The 6290-nt window shown below is 40.7% G+C and overlaps 1 non-coding gene across 1 annotated transcript; it reads right to left on the reverse strand.

Annotated features, from left to right (window-relative positions):
• Positions 1-2313: 2313 nt before the first annotated feature.
• On the reverse strand, positions 2314-2397 carry TRNAL-UAA (transfer RNA leucine (anticodon UAA)). Its single transcript has one exon. It is a non-coding gene; the product is annotated as a tRNA-Leu (tRNA).
• Positions 2398-6290: the final 3893 nt, after the last annotated feature.

Raw genomic sequence — 6290 nt, forward strand, 5'->3', positions numbered from 1 at the left:
ACCCTTGGACATACGGAAAAATTGCATCAAACCTTTCTTGTAGAGGACGACGAGATCTACAATTTCTGTATAAAAATTTTTCGCTAGCGTCAATAGTTTACGAGTAATTTGCAAAAAACTGTTTTTTCGTTTTTCGTCAATAACTCGTAAACTATTGACGCTAGCGAAGAATTTTTATACAGAAATTGTAGATCTCGTCATTCCCTACAAAATGGTCCTATATATGCCCCCCTAAGTCCATCCGTTTAGGAGTTATGAGCAAAAAACGAAATTTTTTTCCAAAAGTTCGCTATTTCGACGGTGGAATGGTCGGATTTTATCAGTACCCATAAAATGCTGATTAATCATACTAAACTCGTTAAATATCGAAGTTAGGAGAAAAACAACTTTCATTTGAGGTATTTTTCGATATTTTGAGGAGAACAAAATTTTCTGGAACTTTTCCGAGTGAGTTGAGCAAAACTCGAAACGAGACACTACCTTCTAAAAACCTACAGTCCACTTCCTTCGATAACAGAACAAATTTTAATTTACTGTTGTTTATCTTGATTATAGCTCCCGGCGTTAAAGCAAGGGAATCCAGCCGGAGCGATACGAGACAAAGAGTTCAAAAGTTCTTCTTTTGTTGTCAATTTGTATTTGGTGATTGGGCAATCGGCCGTACTTCGGCCGGTTGAATAAATTGAATATACATTCCACATTGGAATCTGTTTTGTTTTATTTAATTTACGTCTCTTGTTTCTGCTCCTTTATCCAAACGCCGTTGTGTTCTCACCTAACAAAAGGAATCACGTTTTTAACGTTCGATCGAGGTGACGATAACGCGGGGCGATTGTCTGGGAAGACGGAGATGAATTTAATATTCCGAATCCGGATAACGCGATTTCACGGGACGTCAGGCTTGAAATGCGTAAGCATTATAAATACGATTTCCCTCTTCGATCTGCCGAGGGTTTTACGCGAACGCTCACGACTTGTTTTCCAATTTCTTTCTTCCTTACTTTCACGCTTGGACGTGTCGAAATCGAATTATCGTGACACCAGTCGAGATTTCGGTTAAGGAGCAGTCTCCCGATTCTGATAATTCAAATTACATGATGTAAAGTGGTTGAACGACGAGGAGGAAGAATCGAAGCCAGGATGGCAACAGGAAAAAAATAATGCGAAGTACCCCGATTCGCGGACACCTACTCTGCCGTTCGCTCCCTTTCTTTTTCATAGCAGACCCTTTATGCGTCGACCACAGTATCGACAGGAACGGCACCCCTCGGCTACGGGAGTCCTTCGAGGCTCCATTGTGCATCGTTCGCGCAAGGGTTGCTTGAAATACGCGTGTCTCATTTTTTTCTCTTCTCTTTCAACGCGACCGCCTCTCTTTCTCCCTATTCGCGGTCCTGCGATCGCGCAACCGACGAAGAAAGTCGAGGAGATTCGTGCGGTAACGTGAGAATGACAACAGATGCGGCGGAATGAAATTACAAGTGTCCCGGGTTCATTGTGCTCTCGGGCACGCAGGAGTTGTGCTTTTTTAGCGAAATTGTTGTGACAAGCATTTCAACGGGCGACTCTCGGTGTTGCCTTTCTTTTCCCGCGTCCTCCCCTTTCCAAAGGGTGGTCTCGTGACACTTTTACGGTGTCGAGTCCTGGTCTTCTGGGAACAGGGCTGGCCCACCGGTTCGGTAATCCGATTTAATCGGCTTTTTTCTTCCCGGTACGACGATTCAAACGAAACTGTTCCCGAAACTCGGAAACGTCGATAAAACACTGGGATGCGATATGTATAAAGTTCGTAGGGGCTCCGTTCATTTCGAGGAATACGAACGATGAAAACGATGGCAAGCAACTTATTCGTACGGTTATGTAAATACGATTGCGACTCCATAGCGGAATTAACTGGCTATAGCTGCTATGCACGGTTTGCTGCCTTATCTCGACCCCCCCTAATTGTCTATGACTATTCATCAAGTCATTTATACTCGGCTCAATTATCGCTGCCATCAGTTACCAGACTCCGGAGTCACTTCGAATTCGACGAAAGCTCCGATCATTTATCTCTTCGCAGAGATACTCCGTAATTGCAAATCAGCTTCCAGCCGAAGTTTAATTAATGATTTGTTAACCAAACCATTATTCTTAAACGTAGATACTCATTTCAAACCTGATGCGAGATGTATGATCTACGTAACACTAAGCTAAGGCTAAGTACATTTTATTTCCTAATCGAGCCCGTATAATCGATCCCTTTACACAAGTATGGTGCTAAATAATGTTGACATGATCTCTTTTAGAAAGAAATAAAAAATAAAAAGATTTTGCTAAGTGTGGGGTTCGAACCCACGCTCCCATACGGGAACCAGAGCTTAAATCTGGCGCCTTAGACCGCTCGGCCAACCTAGCGTACTTGAAGTAGCTACGCCTATTCACGGTATACAAGTCCCACGGCACTTGTCATACATAATTAATAAACGATATTACAATTGTAATAACTTATGCTAAACACACACAAATCTTATATGATATAAAAATGGTTCAAAGTGCAGTATGCATGTAATAAAAAGCGAGTTATGTAATCGTAATTCGCTATTCATTAACGTACTAATTCGCGTAGTATTAATGTACTTCCTTTCGTACGAAATCAAAGAAAAATAATGGAAATTGTAAACGACGAAAGACGATTTGAATAATGCGATCATTATTCACCCTCGTTGTTCCGAGGGTTGACTAATGATCCATTTAAGGAAATAATGCATTCGTGAAACTCGCATTCAGGTAGAAATCGTTTTGTCCTTTCTTATGTGTAAGAGAATGAAAAAGGAACTAAAAGAAGTGAAATAATGCTACGAGCTACGACAACGTGCGAAACACTTGAGGGTGTCATAAATTAGACCCTTCTCCTTGGAACCATATGGCCCTGAGGCTCTCTATGAGCACTGTTCTACAGCATGTATCGATTGGTTATTGTTGTATACCAAGGATATTTAGTATTCAAGTTAGATATAGATTCGCTATCTTCTATACTTGCTTTCTCTCAATTCAATGAACTTTAATCCAACAACACAAATTATTCGGAATAAAATTGCAGTCTTCGTGTTACCGTACTAGTTTTACTATCCTTAATAAAGAATGAGTTCACGAAGTACATTATTCTAAATCTAAGAATCTAGCGATATTTGATGTTTGCATTTAATATTTAAATGCCCCATCGTACATGTTTCTCCTCGGGAGAATACGATTGAAATAATTATGATTCAAGGCACTTACCGAAACGGTGAATACGCAGATGTACTTCGCTCGTTCCTTGCCCGGGCTGATAACCACCTTTCCGAGGAAGTCCAACGACCCGTTTCCATTAGTCGCTTTAACACTTAACACGGTGTTCCGCGGATTTATACTCGTATCATCTACGGTACTTCGCCGATATAACAAGCCTGCATTGTATACGCGATACGTTCGTGTGGCCCGTCGCCGATAAGTCAACACAGACACGCGTCGCGGTCGTAATAAAACCGAATCCCACTGTCTCGACTATATTTCGCGTTGTAAAAAAAACGGTAACTCCCCTGGAAGTGGCCACGTATCGTTATAGTAGTCGTTGTTGGTGTACTTATTTATACGGGGTAAGGCTCTGATGTCGTGGTTGATGTCAGGATCGCGTGCCACCGATGTCGTACCAGTCTGCACCTATCCCGTCGTTAAGGCGTGCTCCATCGTGTCATTAACGTAATCATTCTCCGTCACTTTGAGAACTTCTTGGGAGAACACTCGATATTTTAAGTAGTCAAAACTTTTCTCTTCACTTCCGTCACGATTGCTCGCAAATTTCCTCGTGTTCGTGTTCCTCGCACATCGTAATTTGTCTCACGAAGCCAGTCGGGAGTGTGTCCAATAATCTTCTAAATTATTTAAAGAAAGACTGCGTCGATGAAATGCTCGTTTCATGCTTACTTATTAAGACGTTTAATGCACGGACAATAATGAAACAGTGAGTGATTAGTTGAAACCCATTCCTTCGTAAGCACATGTGTTCTAGAATGTAAACCGAATACCCCCGAAAACAGATGCTGGACGCATCGCCGTCGTCTGAATTTAGGTTAACATACGTCAAACTCGACTGCTCTTCAAAAGACCGAACACCCCGCAGCTGGTTAAAACCAAGCTATTTATTCCGAAATTGTTTCGGTAGAAATAACCGACGTCGGAATCTGAACGATCCCTGTTGCACTTGTAAAGTCGATCGCGTGATTAATGCCAATTTTCCACTGATTAAACGGGAAAGAGGGAACCCCGTTATCGAGTCTTTCATTAGAAGGTATTCACTGAGATCAAAATACTCTTCCCTGAAATCAAAGAGTTCATATGAGCTATGAAACTGAATATCGTATCACGGTCATCGCGTATGGTCTTTCCGCAAGAGCTTAATTGACAGATTAGGTTATTGAGAAATACACGAATGATAAACAAGCAATGGAAAATGAACGGAGGGCTTCGTATAACGACGTTACGGAAGATTAAGAGTATCTACGAAGCGTGTTCGACTTACTACGCGTTATCGTCTGGATGGAACAGTCGTCTGTCGTTCGTTCCAGACCCTTGTTCATCTTCGCTGTTAACACCATTGCACTCTGCAACGTTTTTCACACGCACGGCTTACGAAATACGCGATAAAAAATTCACTCGTTACCGAAACATTCACTTACAACCTTAACTTAACAAGCGACATTTTTAACCGCGATATCGATGCATTGTGACCAACGCAATAATCGTTCAAAAGCTATATGTGTGCAACACGTTTCTACAATGCCAATCGCTCTGATTGGACGATCAGGACATTTTTAAAGATGATTGGCTTCTATTGTGTAATGCACGTAATAAAATGACTGAATAAATCATTTCTTGACGAAATAATTAATAAAGCGATAGTGAATAATTGTTTAAATAATAAATTAAGAATATTGGGAAACAATATAATAAAGAGAAATCGACTTTATGCATGGGAAATCGATCCAGCTTAATTATTGAAAATAATTGATTGGTCACGCAAAATCGACCAGCCAATCGCATGCGTCTTGTCTAAAAATCACTCTTGCGTATTTCCGGTTTATAATTATATCGCGCAATTCCTGAAGAACGCCATTTTGTGCTAACTCGTTCACCCGGCATCGAAGCTTGGCGTACAATTTGTGAAATATCAAGTAAGTAACGACTTTTATTAATCATTTAATTATTCCCGTTTGTCCGCGAACCTTCGGAGCGTCGAATTAATATTGTGTGAGTAAATTTCTCGTGTTCGCAACCTGCAAGTAGTTGGTATAAAAGTGAACGTATGCAAGTACATTGGTGTTCTAGAAGGCGGGAATGGCTGATGCATAAGTATATGTAATCCTTTGACTTTATGCACGTTCGCGGAGAAAAATTAGCTTTTTGAAATAATCCACGTGTGTTATTGGCTAGTAAGGGTCGTTTCATGTTCACCGCTCATTGTTCTGTCGTACCACTAGGGACTGCTTTTATGCCGATACTTCAAAGTGCCACACCACCTTTCTGGCTGTACCGTTCGAGGCAAAAGTTCAACATCGGAAATTAGGCAACCTTCCCGTCGTCTTCAGGTGTTTCCCGAGGACGAGAGGACGACAACGAACCTTCAGCGAACAAGGTAAGATTGCTCATGGATTGCTTCAATACACTTCATTTTCACACGCGATGTGAAGCATTTTTTTCAATATAATTTTTCCAATATGTATATGAGACAAATCAATGCACAATTCTCTCACATCAATCACGACAATGCATCAATTATCAGTGCACAATGAAAGTATTTAGAATTCTGAGATTAATAAGAAGTTGCTTGAGCTTCTATTTCATTTTTTATTCCTATCTGTGCACTTCTGTGTTTCATTATGATGTATCAACACGAAGAACATTGTTCTTTGATTGATATATGAATGTACGAATATGTACATTACATAACATCACATAACAACGAAAGTTACACAATACTGAATGCTTTTTCGATACACATTTAAAAAAATTAAAACCCTGAGATTAATCAGAAGTTGTTTGAGCTTCCATTCCGTTTTTTACTCGCGTTTGTGCATCTCTGTGTCTCATTATAACGTGACAATACACGGAATACTTTGTGATGTACTCGTACCAAGCTGAGCATCGTTAGAATGCGCCGAGAAACACTGTCGATTGCATCCGCCGACGGGAACACTAATCACGAGGCCTGGGTGTCTTTTAAGATTATTAAAATCGTCAAAGCTTCAAAGTTCTCAAAGGGTTAATTGCCC

The sequence above is a fragment of the Ceratina calcarata genome, unplaced genomic scaffold (genome assembly GCF_001652005.2).
Source record: "Ceratina calcarata isolate Rehan_Ccalc_2016 unplaced genomic scaffold, ASM165200v1 scaffold471.2, whole genome shotgun sequence".
Classification (NCBI taxonomy): Eukaryota; Metazoa; Arthropoda; class Insecta; order Hymenoptera; family Apidae; genus Ceratina; species Ceratina calcarata.